We start from the raw sequence: 16,073 nt of genomic DNA on the forward strand, positions 1-16,073 counted from the left end.
TTTCATTTTAAAACCGAAACGAATCCATCCTTACTCAATTCACGATTGGGCAACACATACGACTCAAAACATCACGAGACGAGTTCGTATCAAATTGGTATCAGAGCTAGCGAATTTGGAGTAAGAATCGACATTGTCGGCAATACGGTATAGTAGTTTCTTCAAAAACAATTTCAAAAAAAAATTCAAAAAAAAAATCAAAAAAAAATTTGGTTTCCATTCAAACTCAAGAGATTGGATATCAAGTTGAAAAAAAAATTTGTGAAAAAAAAATTCGTGAAAAAAAATTTGTGAAAAAAAAATTTCGTGAAAAAAAGAAGAAGCTAGTTTTGAAATTTTGTTGTTGTTTGCTGCCCAAATTATAGTTATTACTACCTTCTACTATTTCGCCACATCCAACCTTTCATTTCTTGATTCAAGCCTACTTTCCTTTGTCCTACAATATTCTTACCAAGCCCAAACATCAAGGTTGTAAGCCGACCCACAACAACTGCTTTTTAAGTTTAAATAATTCCTAAGAACTTAGAGAGGAGGAGTGAGTGGAAAGAGGCAAGAGAGTGGTGAGTTTATTCGAGAGTATAAAAGCCAAGGAAGTGAGATTTCTTTGTGAGTGGATAGTGAGATTCTTTATTGTGAGTTCATTTTAAAAAAAAAATATGTCACGAAGTCCGGAAAGAAATCAAAATGTGGAAGGAGGGTTCCGTCCCGTAAGAAATGTTGGAGGAGGAGTGCCAGATCTTACCCTTCAAGCAATTATGCAAGAGATGGAGCGATTATTTGATAGAAAACTTGAACCAATTGAAGATCGATTATATCGAGTCAAGAGACGAGAACAACGTGAGATGACTCCGGAAGATGCAAGATAAGAGCGAGAACGTCCAATTCAAGATCCTTATGAAGCAAGTGGACAAGAAAGTGATCACTCATCTGCCCAAAGTGTACGACGTCGAGGCCGTCAATGACAACGAGGTCCTAGAGATCGTGAACGACCAGATGACAATCTTAAGAATATCAAGATGACAATTCCACCATTCCAAGGTAAGAATGACCCTGAAGCTTATTTGGAGTGGGAAAAGAAGATTGAGCTTGTTTTTGATTGCCACAACTATTCGGAGAGTAAAAAGGTGAAACTCGCGACAATTGAGTTTTCTGATTATGCCATAGTGTGGTGGGACCAGCTTGTAACTAGTCGACGACGAAATGGTGAAAGACCCATCTCTACTTGGGGAGAAATGAAATCAGTCATGCGGAAAAGATTTATTCCATCATACTACCATCGAGATCTTTATCAACGACTTCAAAACATTACTTAAGGAAATAAAAGTGTTGAAGATTATTATAAGGAGATGGAGATAGCGATGATTCGAGCTGATATCGAGGAGGATCGAGAGGCAACCATGGCTAGGTTCCTTGCGGGTTTAAACCGTGACATTGCCAACATAGTTGAACTACAACACTATGTTGAAGTGATGGACATGGTTCACATGGCGATTAAGGTTGAAAAGCAACTTAAGCGAAAAGGAGTTAGTAGACCCTATGCCAATTCTTCAACCAACAAATGGAATCAAGGAGTCAACAAACCCCCTGTTAGAACAAAAGAGCCGACTGTAGCAGTTAAATCAAATCAACCCATTGGAGAGACAAGTCGAAATAAAAATGAGCAAGCGCCAAATCGCACGAGAGACATAAGATGTTTCAAGTGTCAAGGCCGAGGGCACATAGCTAGTCAATGTCCCAATCAACGAATTATGGTGATAAGAGCTGATGGAGAAGTTGAGTCGGAGGAAGAGGATGAAAATGAACCTGAAATGCCATCCGATGATGAAGATTTAGAGTTACCCGTTGAAGGAGAAATTCTTGTGGTAAAGCGTAGCCTCAGTATTCAAAGTGTTGGAACTGATCAACAAAGGGAGAATATTTTTCACACCCGATGCCACATTCAAGGCAAGGTATGTAGTATGATCATTGATGGTGGTAGCTGTACTAATGTAGCTAGTATTATGTTGGTGGAAAAGCTAGGTTTGGCTACAACTAAACATCCAACTCCATACAAGTTGCAATGGCTAAATGATGGAGGTGAGCTGAAAGTAACAAAACAAGCTGTGGTGGCATTTTCTATTGGAAAGTACCAAGATGAAGTGGTGTGCGATGTAGTTCCTATGCATGCGGGACATCTACTTTTGGGACGTCCATGGCAGTTTGATAGGCGCGTGATCTATGATGGTTATACAAATTGTTATACATTCAAGCATCGAGGCAAGAATGTAACTTTAGCGCCATTGACTCCAAAGCAAGTGTACCAAGATCAATTGAAGTTGAAGGAAAAGATTGAAAAAGAGAGAGACAAGAAAAATGAAAAAAAGAAAGAAAAAAATTGAGGGAGTGGAGGTAAAAGTATGAGAGGAACAAGAAAGTCAAAAAGAAATTGAGAGTGGTAAAATGAGCGTATTTGCGAGAGAAAAAGAGATAAGAAAATCATTGTTGTTGCATCAACCCGTACTTGTACTTATGTACAAGGAATGCTTATTTGATGCTAACGAACTTGATAATTCTTTACCTTTGTCTATTGTTTCTTTGCTTCAGGAATTCAAAGACGTTTTCCCTGAAGATGTGCCAAGTGGATTGCCTCCTTTTCGAGGTATTGAACACCAAATAGACTTTATTCCCGGAGCTACAATTCCAAATCGACCAGCTTATCGAAGCAACCCAGAGGAAACTAAAGAGTTGCAACGACAAGTGGCAGAATTAATGGAAAAAGGCTATATACGGGAGAGTTTAAGTCCATGTGTGGTTCCCGTTCTGTTGGTGCCTAAAAAAGATGGTTCATGGAGGATGTGCGTAGATTGCCGAGCTATCAACAAAATTACCGTCAAATACCGACATCCCATTCCTAGACTTGATGATATGTTAGACGAGCTTAGTAGAGCAAAATTGTTCTCTAAGATTGATCTGAAAAGCGGATATCATCAAATTCGTATGCGGGAGGGGGACGAGTGGAAGACTGCGTTTAAGACTAAATACGGTTTGTATGAGTGGTTAGTGATGCCTTTTGGCCTCACCAATGCACCGAGTACTTTCATGAGGTTGATGAACCATGTTTTGAGGTCATTCATTGGTCCTTTTTGCGTAGTTTATTTTGATGGTATTTTAATTTACAGCAAATCATTAACTGAACATCTTGAACATTTGCATGCTATTTGGAAGGTTTTACGAAAGGAAGTATTGTATGCAAACCTTAAGAAATGTAAATTTTGTACTGACAAAGTTGTTTTTCTAGGTTTTGTTGTAAGTGCGAATGGATTAGAGGTGGACCAAGAGAAGATTAAAGCAATACAAGAATGGCCACGACCGAATAACATCAGCCAAGTTAGAAGCTTTCATGGCTTGCAAGCTTCTATAGGAGGTTTGTACCGAATTTTAGCACTCTTGCTGCCCCATTAACCGGTATTATCAAAAAAAATTCACCTTTTATTTGGTCTGATGAACAAGAATCTGCTTTTGTTAAAATCAAAGATTGCTTGACTAATGCTCCACTTTTATGTTTGCCGAATTTTAACAAAATTTTTGAGGTAGAATGTGATGCTTCTGGAATAGGAATAGGTGCGGTTTTAACGCAAGATGGGCGATCGGTGGCTTATTTTAGCGAGAAACTTAATGGAGCTACGCTCAATTATCCCACATATGACAAAGAAATGTACGCATTGATACGTGCATTAGAAACATGGCAGCATTACCTTTGGCCTAAGGAGTTCGTTATACACACGGACCATGAGGCTTTGAAGCATTTGAGAGGGCAAACTAAGCTTAACAAACGACATGCAAAATGGGTAGAATTCTTAGAATCCTTTCCATATGTGATTAAGTATAAGCAAGGTAAGGAAAATATCATTGCAGATGCTTTATCGCGAAGGTATGCTCTTTTAAATTATTTGGATGTTAAGTTACTTGGTTTTGCTTATTTAAAGGAATTATATGCTGATGATTCTGATTTTGGAGAAGTTTACAAGTTATGTGTGCAACGTGCGTATGACAGGTACTATCAGCAAGATGGATTCCTATTTCGAGAAAATAAGTTGTGCATACCCCAAGGATCAACTAGAAATTTGCTGGTTCATGAAGCACATAGTGGGGGTTTAATGGGACATTTTGGTATTGCCAAAACTTTGGCCGTTCTTCAAGAACATTTTTATTGGCCAAAGATGAAACGAGATGTGGCTAAAGTGTGCAATCGCTGTATTGTTTGCAAGAAGGCGAAATCAAGGGTCCAGCCACATGGACTCTATACTCCATTACCGATTCCAGAAATGCCATGGATGGATATTTCTATGGACTTTATTTTGGGTCTTCCTAGAACAAAGAATGGCAAAGATTCTGTGTTTGTTGTAGTTGATCAGTTTTCAAAAATGGCTCATTTCATTGCATGTAACAAAACTGACGATGCTTTAAATGTTGCCAATCTATTTTTTAGGGAGATTGTACGATTGCATGGAATTCCAAGAACCATTGTTTCGGATCGAGACACTAAATTTCTCAGCCACTTTTGGAGGACTTTATGGGGAAAGATTGGAACTAAGCTATTATTTTCCACAACAAGTCATCCCCAAACTGATGGCCAAACAGAGGTTGTTAATAGAGTTCTGTCAACACTACTGCGGGCCATTATACGTAAGAATTTAAAAACTTGGGAGGAGTGTCTACCTCACATTGAATTTGCATACAATCGATCGGTACATTCAGCTACCAAGTTTTCACAATTTGAGGTAGTGTATGGATTTAATCCCTTAACTCCATTGGATTTATTGCCTTTACCTTTTGATAAATTGGTGCATGTAGATGGAAAGAAAAAGGTAGATTTTGTGAAACAATTACATCAGCGAGTTAGGGATAATATTGAACGAAGAATGGAGCAATATGCACATCAAGTTAACAAGGGCCGTAAACGAGTAATATTTGAACCTGGTGATTGGGTTTGGATTCACATTCGCAAGGAGAGATTTCCCGTTCAAAGGCGATCCAAACTATTACCACGAGGAGATGGACCTTTTCAAGTCTTGGAGAGAATTAATGATAACGCTTATAAGTTAGATTTACCTGGTGAGTATGGGGTTAGTGCTACTTTTAATGTTGCTGATTTATCTCTTTTCAATGTAGGTGACGATTTGGGAGCAAATCGCCTCGAAGAGGGGGGGAATGATGCAACCTTAGCCCGGGAAATTACTACCGAATCCATTGAGCTGCCACGAGGACCAATAACTCGATCACGAGCTAAGAGATTTCGAAATGCAATAGCAAGCTATGTGGAACGAGCTTGGGAAGAGGGAGTGGCCGGATTTGATAGTCGTGCTTCAAACCGTTCAAAAGGCGTTACTTGCAATTTATTGCAAGCTGAATTTGTTTCTTTTAATTAACTTGTTTTAGTTTAATAAATAAGTTGCTGATCAATTAATTTAACTTATCTTAAAGTTTTAATACATGAGTTAGTTATTGAAATTTATTAAATAAGATGCTTCTTAATTGATCCAGTTCCTAGGATTATTTATTGATGCATAAATTAAGTTCTTTAAATTATGCTTCTTTAATTAAACTAGTTGCTGGAATAATTATTGCATATATGTTTTAGTTCATTTATTTAAGTAAGTTTAATATGTGTTATGATTACTAAGTGTTTTAATGTGTTTAATAAACTCATTTTAATGTGTTTATTGCAGGTGACTTTTTAGCTTGTAGTGGTTACAATTCAAGGCTGTTACACATTTAATAAGTGGCTGTTCAAGTTCTTTTGAGTTACAATTAAAGGGGCTGTTAAAAAAAGGAGCTTAAAGATCATTAAAAGGAGTTTTGAAAGAGCATTTTATGCCCTTTAAAATTCAGCAGCAACTCTTCCACTTCCAGCCGTTTTTGGAGCTTTTAAGAGAAATTAATCAAGCCTTTGAATGTCATTAAGGAGCTGGTAAGAGATGGTGTCTATTCAACTAGCCAAGGACAACTCAAGAATCATTTTCTAAGCCATTAAAGACATTCAAATCAGCTGAATTAAAGTGATTTTATGGAAGGAGTTATTTGGTTCAAAGAATAAGAAAAGACATCAGTTTTTTTATGGCACATTAAGTGGATGTTTTTGACCATTCGGTTACCTTGTTCTAGCATTATAAATAGATGTAATCAGCCATAGAGGGAACAACTTTTTGCTGAATATAGATGAAATATTTGAATTGTGAGCTATCCAATTCTCTTTGTTCTTTCGGAATTGATTTGACTTATCAAGCATAGCTTGTGGCGTCCATCTTTTCTTTGTTGCTGAACTTATCACCTTTGGTGTGGCGTTCAATATACCTTTGGTTCCTATCATAGTTGATAGTGGGTCAAGGTTCCTTTCCTGTTTCCTTTAACTGAAAACACCTAAAGACCATTTTGAGATTCGGGTCAACAATTCGTTATTGTTGGTTCTTTTTCAGTCTTAGCCAATTAATTTGTTATTGTTTCCTCTTTATTTTGTTTATTACCTTTGTTTGAAGCCATTATCTCTGTTTTGTTTCATTTTAAAACCGAAATGAATCCATCCTTACTCAATTCACGATTGGGCAACACATACGACTCAAAACATCACGAGACGAGTTCGTATCAAAACCTCATTGTTAATCACTCAAAAAGAAAATCAAATTCTCAATGAGGTAGAATTTAGACTTGATACGTGATACGCCCCGGCCTCGTTGATGAATCCGAGTCGTTTTCGTTGCCCGATCGTCCAAACGATGAAGTTTTGTTCGTCTTGAATCAAAGAGTTATATTTGTTCAATGAAGATGTTTATGGTTCATTTAAGGTTAAAAAGGAATTGGTTGGTAAGGTATTTCGGCTAAGAAGAAGGAAAAACAAATATTAAAGGTAGGGAATTTTTCGGTTTAAGGTGAAATGGAAAGAAAGGCTTAAAAACAAGAATGAACCAACACTAAGGAAAATGTTGACCCGAATCTTATATGTCTTTAAGGTGGATGAAACGGATGAAAAAGGACCTCGACCCACTATCTATCAAAGATAGGAACCTCGGTATCAAATGAACGCCACACTTTGGGTTGAAAGTGATAAGTTCGAGTTTTGCAAAGAGCAAGGTTGACGCCACTAACTAGTAGATAAGCCAACGAGTCTTTGACGAAATTGAGAGAAGAAAATCTCACAAATCTTCAATATATTATCAAAATGGCAAAAAAAGTCCCTTTACAAGAAATTCAGCAACTATTTATAGCTTGAGTGACTAGTAGCCGAATAGACAAGTTCAAGACTTAATATCTAAGCAAACATTGAAATAAATTCAGCTTAAATCCATGTATATTGGCCAATGTAGATTCGGCTGAATGGTGACCAAAAATTAAAGCTTCCAAATTGATCAAATGAATTTCGGAGATTCATGTAGCAGCCAAGTTCACCTAATGAGTTCAATTGACTCATTCATAAGGCAACTCTTGATGAAAAACGACCAGCATTAAAAGAGGACTTGAGCAGCCTTTTTGGGGTGTGAATGGAAGGTTTTGAAGAGTCCCCATGGTGTGAACATGGCTGAACCGAACAGCCATGGTGTGAATAGCCTTTATGCTCCCTTGAGAAGAGAATCGGCCAAGCTTGGAGGGATGAACAACTTGGACACTTTTGGCCGAATAGTTGCCTTGAAAAACACTAAAATTAATCAACTTTAATGCATTAAACCAGCTGCACATGCACCTTCACATTCATTGAATCTACATGCATGAATCTGCCCAATGTATCTTCAAATTCGGGTGCACCTACATAAGACAAATGAACTTAATTAAAAACATAATGTGAACATCCTAATTAACATTGTGACAACTTGAATATTAATAAACATGACACATAAATTCGGCTGGACAGATTTAATGCATGTATAAATTTAGACAAACTAAATAAAATCAAGACATCTTTAATTTAACTAGATCAAGACAAATTAATTAACTCAACTTATTAATGCCGAAAATAATAAGACACATTAAATGACTTAAAGGCACAATTAACACCTAGTTAAATTAGTTAATTAGCTTAAACTAAATTAACTAAAATTTATTCCAGCAAAATAAAAAATGCAAAACTAAAGGAAACTAAAATGAGTTTATTGAGCTAGTTCGAGCTCATTGAGGTTGTAAAGAGCTGGAAACAAGCTAATTGAAGCTCCACAAAATAAAATTGAGCTACGTAGAGCTTGCAAACACGATGAGCCTCGCTTGTAGGCTGAAACAATAGCCGTTCCCGGGGGCGGGTCGTATCAATACGGGGGTTGCGCGCGGACCAAGATCGAGTTGCCAAGTCACAGGAAACTCCTACGAAAGCTCTAAACAATCAGATCTGAAATGAAACAGAAAATTAAAAGATTAGAACTTTGAATTTCCAGATTTGAAATAAAATTCCCAAATCAGCAAAGAATCAAATTGAGAATAGAAATAAGTATTAATAAGGGTTCTTGAAACCCTAAAGGAGATTGCAATTCTTCCCAATTGAACACCAAGATAGTTTTCCCCAAATTTCGGCAATCTAATTTCACCCAAAAAGAGTATGAATGAATCAGCAAGAACCCTAGAAATTGGGGATTTTTGGCCGATTCTTTAAGATAGAAAAAAGGCTGGAAACACAATAAGAATAGCAAATAAATTAGATAAAGATTCAGCACAAGCAGAAATAAAGAAAAGAAATTGACAGCAAGCAAATAAAAGAAAAGTCCTAAGAAGCCTTGAAATCTCGAAAGATCTCACAACTCCCTTCAAACGGCTCTAATCTCCCTCCAAAGAATATCAATGGCAAGAAGAAGGCTGAAGATGACTCCCACAATCAAAAGATTGTTAAAACAACTTCTAAAGAAAATCCAAGAGAGAATTCTTGGAGAAAAACTCAAAGAGAATTCTGCACTTAAACAAATCTAAAATTTTTGACATAATTGAGAAGTATCTAACACGGTGGGTGGCCAAGCCTTTATGATACGAGATCAAAGGCCCGACAAATGCGTTCCAAACTAAATGGGACCATCCAGGAGTTTGTTAGTAAGGCCTTAGATGCGTACACAAAAGAAAGGGAAAATCAAGATTTCAAATATTGGGAATCGTGGTCCAAGACACCAAATCTTGCAGCCAAAGCGCATTGGATCTCCATTACGAGCATCAACGATTCAATTTCGGTAGGAGATGGATCACAAGCCCAAATTCTTGAGGGCAAGGCCCAATAAGAAGATTCCAAGCCCAATCAAGAAATCCACCCATACTTAGTTGAAAATCAGGCCAAATTGTCAAAGTGGCCCAAGTTGTAAAGTTTTATTTTTATTTATTTATTTATTTATTTTACTTAGTTTAAATGTTTATCCAAGAGTCCCAAATAAAAGACCCTTGGCCGAATTTCCATATTAAAATAATTAGGAGTTTTTTTTTAGTTGTAGTTTTAGTGTTCTAATTAAATTAGGAAAACATTTGAAAGGCCTATTTATATGGCTTGGCCAGCCACCCTACATTACATTACAATTACATTGAAAATTTCAGATTTGATTTGAGTGAAAATTCTCTTTGAGTTCTTCAAGGATTTTCTCTTGAGTTTTCTTTAGAAGTTGTTTTAACAATCTTTTTGATTGTGGGAGCCATCTTCAACCTTCTTCTTGCCATTGATATTCTTTGGAGGGGAGATTAGAGCCGTTTGAAGGGAGTTGTGAGATCTTTCGAGATTTCAAGGCTTCTTAGGACTTATCTTTTAATTTCTTACTGTCAATTCTTTCTTTATTTCTATTTGTGCTGAATCATTATCTAATCTATTTTCTGTTCTTATTGTGTTTTCAGCCTTTTTCTATCTTAAGGAATCAGCCCAAAAATCCCCAATTTCTAGGGTTTTTCCATACTCTTTTTGGGTGAAATTAGATTGTCGAAATTTGGGGAAAACTATCTGAGTGTTCAATTGGGCAGAATCGCAATCTCTTCTAGGGTTTCAAGATTCCTTATTAACACTTATTTCTATTCTCTATTTGATTCTTTACTGTTTTGGGGATTTTATTTCAGATCTATAAATTCAAAAATCTAATCTTTTAATTTTTCTGTTTCGTTTCAGATCTAATTGTTTAGGGTTTTCGTAGGAGTTTCTCGTGACGTGGCAACTCGATCTTGGTCCGCGCGCAACCCCGTATCATTTGGTATCAGATTTTGGGCGTTTTATGTGTTCTTGGTTGATTTCTAAACTGATCTCTATTTTTTAAATTACAAACAGCAGTTTTACCCAGAAAAATTTTTGAAAAAAATTCATTTGAGTGGGTAAACGTTTTCTGATTGATCTGAAATTTTACATACATATTTTTGGCACTGTTATTGAATATACAAAAATATTTCCCGCAAAAAAATAAGTCGAAAAAGTCAAAAAATTGAAAAAAGACGAAATCCAATAAAAAATTAAAAAAATATTCAGCGGGTTGAATTTGGTGCCCAAATTTTCCAGATCAAAAATTCAATATATAAGGACACTCCAGATTTAATTTCGTGATTTTTGGAGATCGGGAACACCTCGAACGAAGTTGTCAAGTTACTCCACAGTTTTTCGGGTTTTCTGTTTTCAGCAATTTTTATTGATTCTTAGCTGTAGGTTTTCATTTGTTTGCTTTTTATTCTCCTTTTACAATATCTAACACCTTCTTGTTTCTTGTGTTAGTAGGATTTAAACGTGTGCACAATCCTTCCTCGGTGCAACACGAATCACTTGGTGTCTCGTCAGTTTTTGGCATCCTAGTGCAAATTAGGATTCTTTGGTAGTTTGGTTCACACTCTCTAATTGGTTGATATAAACTCTGATACAGAACTCACAAGATTGAATTCGACCTCATTGAGAATTTGATTTTTCTTTTTGAGTGATTAATGGTGAGGTTTGCTAACTTTTATTTTTGAGTGTTGAGTGTTTATTTTTTACAGGTTTTGAAGATGTCTAAAGGTGATAATAATGATACACTTATGGAAGTCCAACAACAGTTAGAAGGACACACTGTTGCAATCACACAAATAAATGCTACCCTTCAAGCATTGAATACTACTTTGAATGAGGTACGAATGAATCAAGAACTTCAATATCAAGATCCAATCAGGGAAGATAGGAATAACCAGCCCCATAGGCGCGGCCCTCGACGTGTCCCTAGAATGGATGACGATTCTCATGATCGTGGACAACCTTCTTTGGCAAAACCGAAATTCACAATTCCCCAATTTCGTGGTAAGAATGATCCTGACACTTATTGTGAATGGGAATCTAAGATTGAACTCATGTTTCGGTATTATAAATGTCCGGATGATGAAAAGGTAGCATTAGCAACATTGGAATTTTCTGATTATGCATTAAGTTGGTGGACTCAACTTGGGGTAAACCGCCATCGGAATTATGAAGGTGAGATTTCGACATGGGATGAGTTGAAACAGATTATGCGTAAAAGGTTTATTCCACCTCACTACTATAGAGAAATTAAAACAAAGTTGAGAAGACTTATCCAAGGTAGTAGGACGGTGGATGAATATTTTAAAGAGATGGAGATGCTCATTCAGAGAGCTAATGTGGAGGAAGATGAAGAAACAACTATGGTTCGATTCATTGATGGTTTGAACAGGCCAATAGCTAATACATTGAGGCTACAAACTTACATTGATTTGGAAGAAGCAGTTCACAAAGCCATTGAGATCGAGCAACAATTAAAGGAACAAAGGTTTGGGTCATTCTCTACTTCACAATATTATCGAGGTAACAATTCCAATTCTGATTTTAAGAGTTCAAAACCACCTTTTGTTACTAACAAGTCTTCTTTGAGTAATGGAAGTAAACAATCAGATTGGAAAAAAGGGGCTCCTGCTAAAACGCAAACACCTTCTAAGCAACCCAATTTAGGTGATTCGAGTGCGAAGAGGACTCGTGAGATTGAATGCTTTAAGTGCAAAGGGCGTGGTCATTATAGTAGAGAATGCCCTAACACGAGATTACTTCTTCTAAAAGATAACGGTGAGTACACTTCCGACTCTGATAATACAGATCCAGATATGCCAGACCTTGTGGATGACAGTGTTAATGGCGACGAGTTGGTCGAACCACCAAAGGAAGGGGACTTTGCTAATTTTCAATGCCTTGTAGTTCGTCGAACCCTTAACATTCAGATGAAAGATGATGATAGCCAAAGGGCCAATATTTTCCATTCTCGGTGTTTTATTAAAGGTAACTTATGTTCACTCATTATTGATAGTGGTAGTTGCTCGAATGTAGTGAGTAGTTATTTGGTGGATTCTTTAAAGTTGCCTTGTACCAAACACCCTAAGCCATATCACCTTCAGTGGCTTAATGAATGTTCCGAAGTTAAAGTTACGAAACAATCCTTGGTCACTTTTAAACTCGGCAATTATGAGGATGACGTATGGTGTGATGTAGTCCCCATGCATGCGGCACACTTGCTCCTTGGACGACCTTGGCAATTTGATCACGATGTTACACACCAAGGTAAACTTAATCGATACTCCCTTGTATTTAAAGGCAAGAAATTCACTTTTGCTCCTTTAAATCCTACTGATGTATATAAAGATCAATTGAGGATGATAAAATTTTGTGAGGGGGTAAGGGAGAAAGAGCAAGTACAAAAGACAGAGAGAAAAGAGGCTAATAGTAGTGGAAAAAGTCAAAATTTAAAAAGCCCAAAGGTGAGTGAATCCTCTAGTGGTAAAATGAGCGGAAAAAATCTTTTGGCAACAAAAAAAGATGTGAAGAGAGCCCTACTTAATAAAAGCCTTGTATCCTTGTGAGGTTTAGGCAAAATTATTTATCTTTATCTAACATTAACGAAAATTTGCCTAGTGTGTTTCAATCTCTTTTGCAGGATTATGAGGATGTTTTTAGTGAGGCCCCTAAAGGTTTACCACCTTTACGAGGGATAGAACATCAAATTGACTTAGTACCCGGAGCTTCAATCCCAAATCGACCAGCCTATAGATGCAATCCCGAGGAGACAAAGGAATTGCAAAGGCAAGTGGAGGAATTACTAGACAAAGGGTACATTCGTGAGAGCCTAAGTCCTTGTGCTGTTCCTGTCTTATTGGTGCCAAAGAAAGATGGTACGTTTCGTATGTGTGTTGATTGTCGCCCAATCAACAAGATAACGGTAAAGTATCGACACCCAATCCCTAGACTTGATGATATGCTTGATGAATTACATGGTTCAATAATATTTACAAAAATTGATTTAAAAAGTGGTTATCATCAAATTCGAATGAGGGAAGGGGATGAATGGAAAACAGCCTTTAAAACAAAATTTGGATTGTATGAATGGTTAGTTATGCCTTTCGGCCTTACTAATGCACCTAGTACATTTATGAGATTAATGAATCATGTTTTGAGGCTACATTTGGGTAAATTTGTAGTAGTTTACTTTGATGATATTTTAATTTACTCAAAGTCATTAGATGATCATGTTTTCCATGTTCGAACCGTTTTGGATATTCTACGAACTGAAAGATTATTTGCCAACCTTGATAAATGCACATTCTGTTGTGATAAACTAATATTCTTAGGTTTCATAGTTAGTGCTCAAGGTATTCATGTCGACGAGGACAAAGTTAAGGCAATTAAGGAGTGGCCGACTCCTAAATCGGTAACTGAGGTGAGATCTTTCCATGGTTTAGCCAGTTTTTATAGACGATTTGTGAAAGATTTCTCTACTATTGCTACCCCATTGACTGAAGTTATAAAGAAATCAGTGGGTTTAAAATGGGGTGAAACCCAAGAAAAAGCTTTTCAAACTCTAAAAGCTAAGTTATGTTCTGCTCCTTTGCTTAAATTACCTGATTTTGCTAAAACTTTTGAACTTGAGTGTGATGCTTCAGGAATTGGAATCGGCGCCGTTTTAATGCAAGATAAGCAACCTATTGCTTATTTTAGTGAGAAATTGAACGGTGCACAGTTAAATTACTCGACTTATGACAAAGAACTATTGGCATTAGTTCGTGCACTTCAAGTATGGCAACATTATTTGCTGCCTAATGAGTTTGTCATACATACAGATCATGAGTCTCTTAAATGGTTAAAGGGACAAGGTAAGTTGAGTAAAAGACATGCCCGATGGGTAGAATTCATTGAAACATTCCCTTATGTGATTCAATATAAAACAGGTAAAGATAATGTCGTCGCAGATGCTTTGTCTAGACGATATACTTTAATAACTACATTGAATGCTAAAGTCTTAGGGTTTGAACATATTAAAGAGTTATATGATGATGATACTGATTTCAGCCATATCTATAAGAATTGTGGACATACTGCTTTTGAAAAATTTTATCTTGTAGATGGCTTTCTTTTTCGTTTAAACAGGTTATGCATACCAAAGTGTTCCATGAGAGAATTGTTGATTCATGAAGCCCATAGTGGGGGATTAATGGGACATTTTGGAGTGGCCAAAACACTAGACATATTGCAAGAACACTTCCATTGGCCACATATGAAGAAGGATGTGGAAAAGGTATGTTCCAAGTGCATTACATGCAAACAAGCAAAATCTAAGGTAATGCCTCATGGCCTTTACACTCCTTTACCGATTCCTACTTCACCTTGGGTAGATTTATCCATGGACTTTATTCTAGGTTTGCCTCGAAATAAGAAAGGAAGAGATAGTATATTTGTTGTTGTTGACAGGTTCTCAAAGATGGCACATTTTATTTCTTGTCACAAAACAGATGATGCTACACATATAGCAGACTTATTCTTTAAAGAGGTGGTAAGACTTCATGGCATCCCTAAAACAATTGTTTCTGACAGAGATGTCAAATTTCTTAGCCACTTTTGGAAAGTATTGTGGGGTAAGCTTGGTACTAAATTACTTTATTCCACTACATGTCACCCCCAAACTGATGGCCAAACCGAAGTAGTTAATCGGATCTTAGGGACTTTATTACGATCTGTTGTGGGAAAGAACATTAGAAATTGGGAAGAATGCCTACCGTTTGTTGAATTTGCATATAATAGATCTATTCATTCTACAACTGGTTATTCTCCATTTGAACTTGTTTATGGTTTTAACCCACTAACAGTACTTGATCTTGCGCCATTACCACTTGAACACATTGTTAATTTAGATGGTGAACAGAAAGCTGAGTTGGTGAAATCCTTACATGAGCAGGCTAGGCAACGAATAGCCAAAACATATGATGCCAACACCAACAAAGCAAACAAGGGGCGCAAACGGGTTGTCCTAGAACCCGGAGATTGGGTTTGGGTCCATATGAGGAAAGAACGATTTCCTGCAAGAAGAAAGACCAAGTTGGACCCAAGGGGCGATGGGCCTTTCCAAGTACTCGAGAGGATCAACGATAATGCCTATAAAATTGATCTACCTGGTGAGTACAATGTAAGTTCTACTTTTAATGTGGCTGACTTGTCCCCATTTGATTTTTCAGATTCGAGGTCGAATCTTTTTGAGGAAGGGGGGAATGATACGAGACCAAAGGCCCGACAAATGCGTTCCAAACTAAATGGGACCATCCAGGAGTTTGTTAGTAAGGCCTTAGATGCGTACACAAAAGAAAGGGAAAATCAAGATTTCAAATATTGGGAATCGTGGTCCAAGACACCAAATCTTGCAGCCAAAGCGCATTGGATCTCCATTACGAGCATCAACGATTCAATTTCGGTAGGAGATGGATCACAAGCCCAAATTCTTGAGGGCAAGGCCCAATAAGAAGATTCCAAGCCCAATCAAGAAATCCACCCATACTTAGTTGAAAATCAGGCCAAATTGTCAAAGTGGCCCAAGTTGTAAAGTTTTATTTTTATTTATTTATTTATTTATTTTACTTAGTTTAAATGTTTATCCAAGAGTCCCAAATAAAAGACCCTTGGCCGAATTTCCATATTAAAATAATTAGGAGTTTTTTTTTAGTTGTAGTTTTAGTGTTCTAATTAAATTAGGAAAACATTTGAAAGGCCTATTTATATGGCTTGGCCAGCCACCCTACATTACATTACAATTACATTGAAAATTTCAGATTTGATTTGAGTGAAAATTCTCTTTGAGTTCTTCAAGGATTTTCTCTTGAGT

The sequence above is a fragment of the Gossypium hirsutum genome, chromosome D09 (genome assembly GCF_007990345.1).
Source record: "Gossypium hirsutum isolate 1008001.06 chromosome D09, Gossypium_hirsutum_v2.1, whole genome shotgun sequence".
Taxonomy (NCBI): Eukaryota; Viridiplantae; Streptophyta; class Magnoliopsida; order Malvales; family Malvaceae; genus Gossypium; species Gossypium hirsutum.